Below are 15,683 nucleotides of genomic sequence, written 5' to 3'. Positions count from 1 at the left end.
AGTCCAGTACAATGGCCGCTCTTAAAGCATTCATCTCTGTTGTTTGACTAGTTACACAGATGGGAAGCTCTGTACATAGCCAGGGCATTTCATGAGTGACACAGTAGGAAAAATATTAGATAGACCTGGGTACAAAGGTACCTTACCAATTGCATGGCACTGAATGACTCACATCCTCTTGGGTGTCAGGGTCTTCGTCTATGGAATGGAGGACGATGCCAACCTCACTGGTATGAGTGTAGATGTGAAAGGAACAACATAAGACAGATCTCAGGCCTCACGTCTAGCTTGTAGAAGGACTCAATAAATGGTAATGTATAGTAGGTAGCCAATAATGGTAATTTATGCTCTTCTTCCTGTGCTAAATGTTTTCTTGCCTTCCTGGATTGAATAATGCAGCGCATTATTGATGAGGTAAAAGTTATTAACAAAGCTATAAACACAAAAGCACAGTTTTATTCCTTTTCTGTTTTCTAAATTTAATGGCTAATGCTATAGCTCTGGAGTTATGGGCATTTTTTCTGGCAATGAATACGGCCTCTGCAGCTGGCCAAAGGAACTTTTCCATAATTTAAAAATAAATAAAATATGAATCACCATGGTAGCCATTTCTTGGCCATCAGAGTGACCTGAGCTGTTTTAGCAGCTCAGGATATTAGAGCCAAAATCATCTTGGAGATCATTATATCCAAGGCCTTCATTTTATAGATGAATAAACTGAGGCCCAGAGAAACCGAGTGACCAATTCAAGTCCAGGGCCAGTTTGTGACAGGACTGAGGTTTTAAAAACTGGCCTCCTAATTCCATATCATATGGCCTTTCATTATATCACATTGCCTCTTCTGCAGTTAATCATGTTTGATTTTAAAAAGAAAAAAAAACGATAGAAATGATACAGAATTTGAAAAAATGGTAGGAAATTAATACCAGTTCATATAATGCATATTGCTATCATATGTACGTATATGATAGATAACTGTGCTGCTAATCTCTGAATTACTTCTAAGAGAATAATAATATTTTTTACATGACACATCAAAGCATTTGTCAAATTTCCAAGGCCGTAGCCATACAACTGGATTTTTCTCCTTTTTCTGCATTATCTCATACCCTGAATCTTCCCCAGAGGAGTTGGACAATATAGTACTGCTTTGAATTTCTCAGGGGGGACTAGACAGAATCTGGAGGAGAAAGAAATGTTATTGTGGGGTTGGAAATGAGAAGAAACAACACCTTTTAATTCCAGAAAAGTGATTGGTAAGGATTTAAATAAAGACTGAGGTTTAATCAAATAAATACTGACATGTTTGCAAAGGTACATTGATTCTGATACTCTGGAAATGTTTCTATCTTTAAAATAAATAAGCAACTATGCTGGAAAGTGTTATCTACTGGATAGGACCCTGCTGGTCCTGCTTGCAGTGAGAGAGGCCAGCCCGCCAAAGAAGGTCTGCCCCAGGCCTTTTTTGGTTTCCGCAGTCATGATCAATGGTGAGATGATGATACTGCAGGAGGTGTCATCCTCATTCATTTAGCCACTCAACAATCTTGTTATGTACCGGCGACATGCTAGAGATAAGGCCCTGTGTTCCTCACTAAATAATATGCTTTGCTCATCCCATGAATATTTCAGCTTCAGCTGTGTGTCAGGTGCTCTGCTAGACAATGGACACCAGGTATTTCAGATATTCTAAGCAAGATTACAGGGAAGAAGAGTCTATCATCCACAAGATCATGCCGAACCTGGCTCTAATTTCTCCACTGTCACTGAATCTAGAGGACGTTGCTACTAGTGCTGCCGTTAGCTGAGTTCAACCTGACTCCCGCCACAGTGCAGGCAGCGTGCATGCCGGGAGCCCGGGACTGGCCTCCGCGTGGCCTTCCTGCACGGCAGCTCTCCACCACTTGTTGACTTTGTCTCCCTGGGAGACCATGCGCTTCCTGAGAGCAGGGGCTCTGTCTCACTCGTCTCTGTGGACTGCGTATGATACTCCTTTTCCCTTATTTTCCTTCTTCTGCCTTTCCTGCTTCTTTCCCTCCTTTCTTGCCTCCTGCCTTTTTCTTTTTTCCTCTTTCACTCCCTTTGTATTCTTCCTGTTTCTTACCTTTTCTCTCTGCCTTTCTTTGCTGAAGGCACTCACTGTGTTTTGTACATTATACAAGGCTCCCTGGGACCCGCCATCCTTGCCCTTGTAGAATTTAAAGGCTAATTGATAACTACAATCACTAAAAAATCCAGTACTATCTGATAAGTGATGGAAGTTTGAGCTGGTATAAAGTGGCAGAGAGATGAATGCAAAGCTAAGATTTGGTTGGAGGCAGGCAGTGTTTGTTCTTATAAGGTAAAGTAAGAATTTTCCAGGGAACTCTCCCTGCAATGCAGCAGGATCCAGGAGGGTGGTCATGTGCAGAGCCCACACAGGCGTGATTCTCCAGGTAGTTACACACGTGCGTTACTGCTGGAGTCTGAGCACCCAAGAATCATTGGTTTAGGAAATTCCTGGTCTGGAAAATTCCAGCTCAGGTGGCCTCTAAGCCTTTCCTTGCCAGCCATGTCTCTAAGGTATCAGCCTCCAGACAAATACAAACTTCGAGTCCTTTGTGTCCATAGACAAGTGGTTTTATCCTAAGTGCACTGTTTAAGTGGACACCACAATCTTGAAAAGAAGTGACATAGTTGTAACTAGGCAAGCAGGTCCAAGTTTGGAAACACTGAGCCCTCTGGGGCCTGTGGACATTAGGATGGGCTGGCAGCATCCACTTCTGAAGGGAAGTAAGAGAGCAGAAGGGAGGGAAGGAAAGAAAGGACAAGGAAGGAAAAAGTGATAGAGGTGATGCACAGGTATAAAGGTACTTGGAACAAATTAGGAAGCATGGTCTAGTGATAGTTCTTCCCTTCAAATTCCACCTATGCACTTTATTGCTTTAATTTTTAATTCTTCATTCTATTGTCTGAAAAGTAGCTTACTAATGCACTGTTATGGGCATTAGTTTATGTTACATTTTCAAGCAGTGTCTGTCTATCAGTGATCTTCCATGATGGGGAACTCTTATCTTGAAGGTCAACAGAGAAGCAGGCAGAGTGAATATTGTCTGTCATCCCAGGGCCAGGCTAAGAAAGGAAGAGGGGACAGGTGACAAGCATGAGGGAGCACCCCAGACTCTGAGGACCTGGTGAACTAAGCAGAGGAGGAAGGCACATGGCACAAAGCTTGAACCATTGGTCTTAAGAACACCGCCAAAGACCTGCTGATGGTGAGTGGGGAAGGGTTTGGAGAGCGGCTGAGTGGAACATGGGTAAGTGCTTCATGCTGGGGCCCAGTTGCCTTAACTTCCCTGAGTTGCAGGGTCACTACCTGCAAGGTGGGGGTTATCACTCCCTGGCCAATGATACTTAAGTGTAAAGTGCATGTGAAACAGCCCGGAATCTGAGACGGAAGGAGCAGTGGCCTGGACCCCATCAACACACCCTTCTCTGCTGGCCCACCTTCAGTGGCTGCCACCCAAGCCCAGCTTCCCTTTGGGAGCTTGTCACTGGGTAGACACAGCAGGAAAGAAGGCAGCTGCCTGTGGAGCACAGCTGGAGTCCTTGCCACACCCTGGCTTCTTCACAGACCTCACTGCCCCTCATCCCCAGGGCAGCCCTGGGAGGCTGGTGAGTCATCCCAGTTCGGAGCTGGAGGTGGCAGCAAAGGCAAAGCAAGGGTGGTGAGGGGCTGAGATGCAGCAGGATTTGAACCCAGGTCTGTTTGCTCTAAGGTTGTGCTCCTTGGGGCAGCATCTCACCTCAAGATAGGCAGAATGAGGGAAAGCTGCAGAACAGAGGCAGCCTCACTGTGCCTGGCCAGACAAGACTTTGAAGAAAGCTGCCCACTCAGTCCACTTCTGTCACCCCCAGCACGTGGGTTTGTGTCGCTCTCCAGGAGAAGCCCTGCCTTAGTGCAGGTGGCAGTGCTATTTGGCAGACAGCAGAGAGTGACTGATTTCTAGGATGGGGCCTTTTAATCGCCTGTGCCTAATTGTACAGCCCTTGTACTGATGAGACATTTGTCCTGGGCTTTTTGCCAAAGTGAGATCCAGGTGTCACCCTTGATGGAAAATTCTTGTAGTGACAAAATGCTCACGTGCTGGGGATTGGGATTATGAGGAGAAGTGGGCCTCAGTGTGGGGACAGATCTGCCTCCTATTATGCCACTGCCACCCCTGTGTGGTGGTGACCTTGAGGACCTTAGGTTCCTTAGCGTCTGTGTCTTTATTCAGGAGGAAACAGCGTTAGCAGATGCAGCTGGGCTTGTCTTGAAGGCCATTGCAGAGGTGTTGCAGGGCGGCGCTCGGAGTGGCAGGTACTCACTCTTGCTTGTGGCATCAGCAATCCTGTCCTGCAGGCAGTGAGGGCAGAAGCTGCACTGCTTTGTGAGTGGTTATAAACTCTGACGCTGTACTCACGCAGTGCTTATAGTTTTGAGTGAATGGAGTATATTGTGTAGTTACGATTGACAGGAGATGGTAGCTCTTTGATTAATGACAAGAGAGACAGTAAAAGTGATACAGATGCTTTGAGTCTAAGCAGCTCAAGGTGATGGTGGTTTTTGTTGGGTGGACAATGTAGAAGAAGAAAGAGACCTGGGAGTGCAAGGGGGGAAGATGAGACCAGTTGTGAAAGTGTGACTTCCAGGAACCTATGGACACAAAAGCTGTGTATAGGGGAGTCAGTGGGAAAGAGAAGACCAGCCAGGCAGATGTAGCTTTGGAAGTATCCTCCAGTCGCCTAGGATGCTGACACATGTGAGAAAACACATTGGCCCACATGACTCGCACTAGGGACTGCTCCAGTGTGACCTGTGTACCATGTCCAGCTTAGCCCCTATGTTTGTAAAACAGTTTTATGAGATGTAGCCATGCTCACGAATTTAAGTATTGTCAATGGCTATTGTCATACTATCAGGGAAGAGTAAAGATTTCAGAAAATGTGCAGTTGTCCTAAAGTAATTTGGTCCTTTATGGAAAAAAGAAAATACTAACCCATGACTGAAACAATAAAGAACCATGTCATGGCACTGAGTAAGATCAGAGGCTAGGTTGACTCCTGGGTTTGACAGCAAGTACCTGGGACTCCAGTTGCTTTCCTCTCACTCAATGCCCCTGGCCTGTGACCTGCCCTACAGGCCATCTGTGGCCCTTTGTGGCTGCAAGATAGTAACAAAAGTTAGTTCCTCACTTTCCAGCAGAAACGTCACACATGGACACCAAGGATGACTGTTTCTTTTTCTCGAGTTCTCCTCACAGCAAAACCTTAGGGATTCCCTCTGTGTTTCTTGCTGCAAGACGAGTTTCAGGCCCCAGCCCTTGCAGGGTGATTGGATTAGACCTGTGACTCAAACTTAGCCATGTGTGAGAACCACCCCTGAGATTTTTAGAAAGCAGATCTATAAGAAACCTGGATATCGGACATTTGAAAAGAACCCTGCATGATCTTAAGTTGCAGTCAAAAGGAGTAGTCACTGACACAGACAAATCACCTGGAGTTAGGGCAATGTAGGTCCTTGGGACGAGGCTCCTGTTCCGGACCTACTGGACAGCTGGCTGGACTAGACGAGGTGTTTACCCAGTTAAGTAAAAGGCAGCTTAATCAGACAGATAAGTTGTGATCAAGGAGGAAAGCTAAATGTCAAAGCCAAGAAACAGAATGAAGTTTTAGGTCTGAGGGTGCACAATGTAAGGAGGAACTAGGACAAAGCAAAGGTGGCAAGGAGGAAGGGCTAGAAGGGGGAATAAAGGGGGCAGGAGGGGTGGCAGAGAGGAGGGGAAGAGGCCGGATAGGAGGCCAAAGTGAGATCTCTAGAGAGGAAGACGCTGTTCTTCAGGCTGGAGGGTCCCACTCGGCCAGCACGGCCAAGGCACGTCCTGTACCGCAGGCCTTGGGCTGTATTTGGCCCCAGCCAGGCCACAAGAACTGAAGCCGAAGCCACAAGCAGAGCAGCTGCTCCCTGCTGCCTCCTGCTTCACTCTGGCTCTCTTGCTAGAGTCACAAAAGGAACCTGCAGTTTTGCTGATTAAAAAGCATCAGAATCACAGTAGGTTTGTAAGGGCCGAGCTGTGTGCCAGCCCTTGGCATAAACCACCATGGAGGAGCATAGAATTGTTTGCCAGCGTCCACCTTTACCCTGTTCCTTGTCCTCTTTTGTGTTTCTTTGTTTTGCTCCTTTTCTGTGGAGCCAAGCCCTTCCCCATCCTTCTCCCTGTCACATTCCTTCTTCATTCAGGCAGGCAAAGCTATTCCCTGAGCGCACTGTCATCCACTCAGCCATTCCGTACACCTTGGTGAAGGCATCTTCTGTGTCCCTGGTCCCACTTACACTGCGCTGGAGGCACTGTGATGGAAGACCTTTAAATCGACTGCCAGCAGACTCATATGAGAAGGCAGATGGTGACACAGGTATACACCAAAGGGGCACACTGTCTGAGGTGAGATATGCTTGCAGTATGGTCCTCAAGTTCCAAAAGCAGACGGTGTGGCAGAAGACACAGCTCCCACTGTCCACATCTGCACCTGATATTTTAGTTTGGCCTTGAAATTAGCACTGTGCTGCCAAAATAGCACAGTAATGACTGCCTGGCATCCCCTGTTGGGTCCCCAGCTGATACACACCCTCAGCATGTCACAATGTTTTTGATAGATCCAGTAACCTCATGCAAAGACAGATGCATTAACTATTTTATTATTTCCCCTTGGGTAGAAAATCCTTAAGAACACAGATTTGAGGCTTGAACTCTCTTTCACCTCATATGACAAATGAGTCTTGAGTCAGACAGAGTTGGGGTCAGTACCTGGTTTTCCCAATTCATTGTGGCCTGTTTCTCAGCAAGTGACTTAGCTTCTCTAAGTTTGAGTTTCCACTTCAGAACAGGAATAACAGGAGCATCTTGCATGGACATTATGAAGAATAAAGGAGTGACATATCTTTAATAATTGTTGTGTTATAGAGAATGGAACCCTGGTATAACACGAGCAGGAGGAAAGGATAACTGCTAATATTATTGCTATTATCAATCACGTTATTGCAAGTGGTGTTGCTGGTACATTTTTACATGGTAGTAATCTCAGAAAAGAAGTTAGGAAGCAAGGATGGAAGGAAGGCAGGATGATTTTTTTTTTGTCTTTTTGAGACAGGATCTCACTACAGAGTTTAGGCTGGCCTTAGGTTCACTTCGTAGCCCAGGCTGGTCTCTAACTTGCAATGATCCTCTTGTCTCAGCCTCCCAAGTGCAGGGATTACAGTAGTGTGCCACCAACACCAGCCCCCCCCACTTTAAAGGAAAGATGATTTTCATGTTCTTTTGTTTCTGCAATGTGAGGACTCACATTGCAGATTCCATAGCTGATTCCAAGCTAAGACATCACTGAGCGAGGTGTGCACTGCTGATTTCCTTGTGGTGTGAACCGGCTCCAAATTAACAGGAGCATTAACACTACTCCAGTAAAACAGGGACTGTGGGAGAGAAGCAGGGGAACATTGCCTGGGTTTCTTGAAAAGGAGTCTGAGCCTGCCTGTGCCTGGCTGCTACTGTCAAGCAGACCGTCCACAGGGGCTGATCACCCATGACTTCATCAGTGAGTTGACACCTGTGTGAAAGGCTCTGAAGCCCTAGCAAACCTGCAGCTCCTCAGTGAATGTGGCTCAAGTGGGCATGTGGGGCTTCTGAAGGAGCCTGCGTCTCCTGGGCCAGGCCCTGCCATGCTTTGGGGCAGCCTTGGCCTTTCTTGCTATCACCATGCTTGGGATCACAGCTGCTTTTTTTTTTTTTTTTTTTTTTTTTGTAAAATGAATAATGACAAACTTACTATATGAGATCGCTAGGGAGATTTTATGTTCATTTATTACTTGGTCCTCACAGCAAGGTACTATGATCTCCATTTTAGGGTAAAAGAAATGGAATCTCTATCAACCAGTGTAATTTATCAAAACCAACAGTAACAAATAACCTTAGAACCTCAATGTCTTAACATAGAAAACCTTTTTTGAGTTGCACTCTGAATGGGGAGAGTGCTTGCCGGCAATGGGTAGCTTAGAGATGTTCTGTTGTCAGAATCTCTATGGTTCCTCCCTCCAAGGGCAGTTGAGAAATTCAGTCTTTTTTGTGTACTAAGGATGAAGATCAGGGCCACAGGTCAGTCTGTACTCAGAGGCTAGTATGTCAGATTGACTTAGGTTGGATGCACACCCAGCCCAGGCCTAGTCTTCTTGCTCCTTGATTAGTGTTTTAGCTCTGGGCCACTTTCAAATAGGCACTGGTTTCCTGCAGATCTGGAAGCTCAAAGTCCAGGGACCAAGACTGGCAGATGTGTCTGGTGAGGACCCACTTCCCGCTCAGTAGATGGCATATTCTCCTTGTGTCCCCCATGGGAGACAGAGCATGACAAGTTCTGTTGTCTTTTCTGATAAGGGCACTAGTGCCACTTGTGAAAGTGGAGCCTAATCTCCTCCCAAAACCTCTGCCTCCAGATGCCATCATGCCAGGGTCAGGATTGCAGCATACTAATTTGAGGAAGCACTGCTCTTCCATTCGTAGAATGAGTCAGGCAGAGGGAACCAGCAGAAGGTGCAGAGGAGGCTGCCAGGGTAAGAAACCCTTGCCATGCTCAGCCTCTAAAATTCAGGGGTGGTTGACTTGGTAGATACCATTAATCATCTTGCCATTAATCACCTACCATTAATCACCACTTTGAAGTGGGTGCAGAGCCCAGCACCAGCACAACTGTCTTGAAGTACAGCATTGCATTGTGCTGGCCTCTGACCAACTAGTTCTCCTAACTCCAGACCTACGTTCCCTGGGGACCAAAACTGTGCCCTGAGAACTTGGTCAAATATATAAACCAACAGTCATCTGTTATATATATATATATATATATATATATATATATGCTCAATAAACACTTTTTTAGAAAAATGTAAAAATGGAGATACCACCACTTCCTGAGACTTAAATGGGAAGAGAATCATAAGAAAATGTTTCACAGCAGGATGGCATATACTTTATACTTTCCCATGTCAGCATTAACTGGTGGGTACTGGTTGCTCAAAAAGCCATGTTGGAAAGGATTTTGAGTCTTCACCTCCCAGGGAGAGGGCAGGGGAGGGGCCAGATGAGCAATGTGTTCGATGGCACAGGCACTGTTAGCCCACTTGTCACTTCTGGAAGCCCTGCTGGGCTGGTGCAAAATGCAACATCAGTAAATGTTAGTTGAGTTAAGTGGAATTTAAACATAGTCATTGTGCCTCTCTCAATTTTTAAGCAAATAATTGAAGTGGAATATAAAGAAACCAAAATGGGATATGAGGAAATTAACATGGAAATCATATTGCAAGCACTTGACAAAACTAATTAAACTGGGAAATGCTGCTGGTTTTTTGTGTGTACATAAACATTCTTCTTCTCTTGCAACAAGGGGGTAAAGCCGACAAGTGTTCAAATTACACTTTTATGTGTGTGCTTTTCCAAGCGTGTGTGGCACTTTGAAGAAGGTTCTGCAGTAGTTGTAGCCAGAGACTCTGTAATTGCTCTGCAAATTCTTGGAATTTTGTCAGATGTGTGTGTGTTTTCCTGAACGAAGGCAAAACAGAATGCTTCTTTCTGTAATAAAAGAATACAGACGATTTCCGGTTCAATGTGTGGCCGAGAACCCTGCTATTTTCCCCTCTAAAGTGGAAATAATCCTGCCTCTGTCTCAGGGTTGTCATGAGTCTCAGAAGAGGAAGGGACATGGAGGTGCTTGGGAGCATAGTGGTACCGTTAACACATTCCTGGTAACAGTTACCATGCCAGACCCGCTCTGCGGCAGGCAGGCTGACCAGCTAGCAAGCCGCAGCAGCCCATTCAGGTCACCTCTGCTACAGTATCCATCCACCCCAGCGTTGGGTGAGAGTTAAAAGAATCAATGAACACCAAACAGCTAACTCAGTGCTTCTGAGAAGTTACCACGCAGTACACCCTAGCAATCATCATCGCTAGAATCAAATGTAAGGGGTGACAGTTTAATGTGCTTAATTTGGAGTTTCTTGGAAATGTCCTGAGCTGTGTTGCATGCACTGATGGTGTCAAAGACAAGCAGGACACACACTCAGTCAAGGATTTTATATCACAATGACAGAATTGGAGAATAAGTATGCAAAAACTATTACTTAAGATATTTTCTAAACTTTTCCTATGAAAAGAGAATTCTTTTAGAGCCATACTTGATATTATCAAAATATATTATATCCTCTTGTTTTGTCCTCATAACAACTCCATCTTACAAAATATTCCTGATGAATCCAAGTGATAAAAGATTTCCAGCAAGCTGTACCCTACACAATGCCTAGATTTCAGCATTCTCCTGACAGTATATAGTGTAAGCAAATGAAGTTTGCAAGTTGCTAAACATTTAGCTGGACTATTCTGAAGGCTCTACAGCCTACAGATTGAGAACCACCAGTGTAAGTGGCTAATGCATGTAATGAAACAAACACCAAATTGAAGAGCAAGTGGGTTTTTCTACTTCTAGAGATAAGACTGTGGACTTAGCTAGCCAAATTCTTGTGATCATGATTTATATATCTGTAGAGTTTTGAAATGGTCCTTACCTTTCAGAGTTGTGAGGTTGACATGAGAGAATCTTTGCACATTTTTCTGGGCCTGGATTTATGTGCACAGTTTCTGGAATACATGCAGTAAATAAATACACGACGGACATTGCTTAAATGTACCCACTAATTGTGCTGCTGTGTGATTGGCCCGCGATGCTTACTTGGACCAGCCCTTGTGGCAATTTATCCTTTAGAGCAACGTACACATCCGAGTACCTCAACAGTTGTTCGGCTAATGAATACAAGAGTTAGGCCTCAAACCCGTCCTTCGATCACACATGTTTCGCTAGGACTTGGCTATGGTGAGCAAGGAGACTTGGGCTTTGCCTGAATTGACACCCCTTCTTGTGGAGAAAAGCTGACCATTTTCCCATCTTCCACAGCTCTGTGTGGTGTGAGGAGTCCACAGCCCAATTCTGTGCTCCATCTCTGTTGTCACCCCTTTCCCTGATTCTCAGCCCTGCACCCTGTCCCTCGGTGGTTTCTTTTAGGACTGTCATTTCTGAGCAGGTGCCCTGTGCTGGGGCCCCTGTATGAGACATGTCTGTGGCCCTTCCTTCAGAGGCCATATCTCCTTTCTCTATCATGCTTTGTCTACTTGATTGTTATCCCACTTTTACCTACAGTGTGCATTATAGTAATTTGTCACACGGTCCTAACATCCCAAGCTCTTGTGATTTGAGAATGGAAAGATCTCTGAGTGCAGAGTGTGAGATTCTGAAATCTCACCACCACCACCTTCTACTGTGTGCTGCGGGGCCAGTTACTCAAACTGTCTGAGCTTTCAGTTTCTTATCTCCACACAGATGAAGCTCAGCTCTGCCTCTCCACGTGTGAGGGCTATGGTGAATCCACTGGGTGGAGCTGGGTTGACAGCCAGTGCTCAGTGCATGGTGCATTTCTCTTCTTCCCTATTCCGAAGAACAGGACGGTTGAGTGTCACACGCCTAGGTTCCATGCATGGTATTTGGCACAGGGTGGTGCTCAATATGCATCCAATTATAAATTAATAAGTGGGTGCACAGATACATGAAAGAAAACAGTGTGGCCTCTGAAGCAAAAATCCATCTGAACTAGAGCAATTAGGTTTGTATGTGCTTGGCATTTTCAGGGTTCCTATTTTCAGGGTTTACTATTTGTCCTTTGGGCTTGCTGTGAGGAGTGAGGATTTCCAGGGTCTGCAAGCAGGAGAGGGCATCACTTACTGCCAGTGCTTTCAGTTCTCCTCCTGGGAAGAGCAGTCAACGAGACCACGCCAGTATTCTGTCTTGGAGACGCTTGCCGAGATGTGCTTGAGGTGGTTGCCTGATGGGCACTGTCACCAGCCGACCAGACGACCATGATGGAAGACTTACGCTTGCAAGCCCTGCCCACATTGCCTGCATTTGAGCAGCAGACACCCAAGATGCAGCTGACAAGTTTAACCTCGGTAAGCGCTGGTGCTTACATGCTGAATTCAGTCTGCATCTGTGGCTGTTAAAGTGGGAGAAAAGATTAATAAAGTACATGTTGGAGCTTGAAGGAATAATTAGCAGCATGCTATCTGTTTTGGCTGCAAAGCCAGCTCCACATTTAGCATAACGTAGAACCTTTCTTTTAATCCTTCTGAGGATGAAGGATTGGCTCCAACTAAATTGCTTTTCTTTGTGCATCTTGAGATTTTTTTTAATGTTATCATTTTAAAAAATTATTATTTTCCAAATTTCAAGTAAGCTTTTAATCAGCCTCTTTGTAGGATCTGCGTTGTTTCTGGATTTGCCAGTCACTCGATTAGCTGCTGCTTGGGCGCTGATAAAAGAAAACGTATGAATTGCTGTGCGGAGCTTACACCACACACACACACACACACACACACACACACACACACACACACACTCACTCACACAGAGGATCCATCCCTCCGGCTGCAGCAGTGGCTGAGATGAAGTGTGAGTTATTGGTGTACATAATAAACCAACATCTGTACAGTGCACCCCAAACGGCTGTTGGAGAGGCTAGAAGACAAAGCAGAGACATCCTTAGGGCCAGATTTAAGACTCCAATTTGTGTAGCATTTGCATAACAATGCGTGACAGCAGCCCTGCACTGCTCCCCTCAGAATCCACACCTTCACCCCACAACACTGTTCCTGCGGGAGGGCAGTGGCAGCAGGAGCTTGCAAAACTGGGGACCTGTCTGTCTGCCAGGACACACTGACTGGAGGCTCAGCATTCACCGTGAAGAAGTCCTGTCTCTCACATTCTTAAACCTCATTTGTACCAGGCCCTTCCTTTCTGTATGGTGTTCAGTCAACAAGCATATTGTTGAGCGCGGTAAATTCAGGAAATGACGTGGAGTCCTGGGAGGGGAGCCCACAGCCTGCCTCCGCCCTCGCTCCCCTCTCACCTGTTCAGTGACTGAGGGGCTCTTTCTGAGAGTCTGTGCCTCCTGTGCTCTGCAGCGGGCACCTCCAGGGCCTGCAGAAGCTTGGTGCCTGTTTCAGCCTCCTGGTCCTCTGAGGTCGGTGACTGCATTCCTTTCTCTCTTCCTAACATGAGGAAACTGATGCACGAGGAAGTGGCTTGCCAGTGGCTCAGGCTATGCGTCACACAGGCGGAATGCTTCAGCGTCTTTCTTTCAATAGAGAGTGATTTCTTTTATAGGAAATGTAAGGCAACATACATAAGCAATACCCTGCTCAGTAATATTCACTTACAAATAAAATGAGGAAGAGGGAAGATGCTGGGGAGGGATATAGGATGTCTTAAAATGGCAGCACTATATTTCTTAAGCTGGGAGGTAGGTATGAGCATGATCATTTTATTACTTTCATTTGAATAAATACTTTAATGAGAACATAGTTATGTAAACTATGTCATTATATATTCACAGGCTGTGTGTGTGTGTGTGTGTGTGTACTATATGCAAAGAGCTATCAAAAATACAGTGAATGTTTAAATCTTAAAAATTACAGCAAAAGGCTTACAGCCGTCAGCGCCCCCACAACACTCTCTGTCACTTAGACACACACATACCATCATTCTTACCACCTTCCTTAGCAGTCCTGGGAGTCCTTTTCCATGAGTGTGATCAAAAATAGGGTGGATGCTGCTGCTACATGTCACCCAGTAGAAAGGCAGGGTTGTGCAACATGACAATGTGTCCTCATTTACCAGGCCAGCAACACATGTCTCCTGGCTCTTGCCCAAAATCAAAATGACCATAAGAGGTAAATGTTTTGAAACAATTCAGGATATTGATGCAACCATGGCTACAAAATAAAGCTACTTAGAAAAGCGGATTTCCAGAACTGCTTTAGAAAGTGACAAGAATGTCAGGACAGGTGTGCTCTGAGTCAGTTGGGGAGCACCTTGAGGATAACCAGTGTGTCCTTTATCTCAGTAATTTAGAAAATTTACTCACAAGCTGTATTTGTCTATCACACTCTATATATTCCTCAGTACTTGGGATATATCTCACAATAAATTTTTCCAGAGATCCTTCATTCTAGATTCATTGTAGAATCACACTACAATGAAACCTGATTGATAAACTTCTTTTTGTTTCTGTTGGTTTGCTCTTCATGGCTCAGCTTGGACCATCAGCACATTGCCTGCCAGTGAACTTTGCTCACACCAACACTGTTTCTGTCTGTCTGAGGTGTGTGCACCCCTAGTTCCTCCTACTACCTGAAGGCACCTCCTGCCTCCTCTCCTTGGGGGTCTTAGCTTAAGTATTATTTCTTCTATATGTCTCCTGCATTTATGTGATATGCGTTATACTCATACAATAATACGTGTTCTGACTAGCCTGCCCACATGGCTGTGAAGAGCAAATGAAAGTGCAAAAGCAAATAGCCTTTCAGGACACCGTGACTCACCCCGCATTACCAAATGAAACCTCCCTGCTCCTCCCAGCTCCTTGCTTTCTGTTCCTTTCTACATATCTCAATTTGGCTGGAGTCTAATCATTTGGCCTCCCCAGCAGACTTCTGGATGGACTAGTTCAGGGTCTGGCATAAATACACACATGGTACTTTGTTCTTCCAGTGTTCTGAGTTCCTCCTCTCATCTTGCAGCTGGGAGGTTAAGAAAGGCAGAACTTGGCCAGACATAGAGAAAGATTCTGGACACTGACCCAGCAGAGCAAAACTGGACAGTGACTGTGAGGAGGGTCTTGCTAGCTCCTGCTTTCTACGTGTAAACTTCCAGGCCAACAGGTGCTGGGAGGCATCCCTGACAGTGATGGCTGGCAGCATTTCCCATGTGGCCATTCTGCCCGAGGAAGCAGCCTCAGATGCCAGTCAGAAAGCAATGACCCGATGGACTTTCAGTCTCAGCCGAAGACGTTGACGTGGACCCAGGCTGAGGGAGAGACAGTCACATACCGTAGCTGGCACACAAAGGGTAGCGCCGTGCTGACCCCCATTGGCGGAGCCGGAGAATAAAGGAGCACCTGGCAACTTAGGTTAATGAGAATTTCCTCACTTGAATCATATTTTCAAGGAAAATAGGGAATTGCAATTTTAAAGAAATCCTTGAGTCTTTGGCTAAATGAAGAATTGTCTGAGAAATGAAGTCTCCCCTCTACAATGCAGTTATTAAATAGTGCCAATTGGATTTCCATAACATTGAGAGCTATCTCTTTAAAACCATGTCAGGAAACAGAAGCCATCAGTTCAGGGCTTCTGCTGTGAGGGTTCCTTTGTCAGTGAAGCAGAGTTGGGGACAATCTCCTCTAAAAATTGGAGAAGAAAGGGCTATTGTCAGTTCCTACTACATTCTGGTCACCAGGCTGGCCACTGTCATGGGTATGAATTCATCAGGTCGTTACAATACCTCATGACAGAGGAACATTTACACCTGATCTTAGACAGCAAATTCAAGGCTCCAAGAGCTGAGTGACTTTTGCTGCAAAGACAGTTAATAAAGTGAGCAAAGATATGTTCTTCCCTGTGCACAGCACCTGTAGTTATAATAACAGCATTGGTGTGATAGCCAGTGCCATGATCACAACTGTTCACCAATCAGCATAGCATTAAACCTATATGGCAGGTAGTGTTGTCCCCACATTAGGGGA

General features: G+C 45.5%; 1 protein-coding gene and 1 long non-coding RNA gene across 10 annotated transcripts in view; one reads left to right on the top strand and one right to left on the bottom strand.

Annotated features, from left to right (window-relative positions):
- Positions 1-15,683, top strand: part of Dab1 (DAB adaptor protein 1) — a 1,082,808-nt gene that overhangs the window by 204,680 nt on the left and 862,445 nt on the right. The gene's annotated exons all lie outside the window — the stretch shown is intronic.
- On the bottom strand, positions 10,120-13,343 carry LOC134473083 (uncharacterized). The gene is made up of 2 exons (XR_010043200.1): positions 13,011-13,343; positions 10,120-12,098 (listed from the first exon to the last, which is right to left on the bottom strand). It is a non-coding gene; the product is annotated as an uncharacterized LOC134473083 (long non-coding RNA).

The sequence above is a fragment of the Cavia porcellus genome, unplaced genomic scaffold (genome assembly GCF_034190915.1).
Source record: "Cavia porcellus strain 051 isolate PalLab524CR breed Dunkin Hartley unplaced genomic scaffold, mCavPor4.1 scaffold_25, whole genome shotgun sequence".
NCBI classification, from domain to species: Eukaryota; Metazoa; Chordata; class Mammalia; order Rodentia; family Caviidae; genus Cavia; species Cavia porcellus.
Note: the sequence above shows the minus strand (reverse complement) of the source record. Positions and strands in the feature narration are given on the sequence as shown.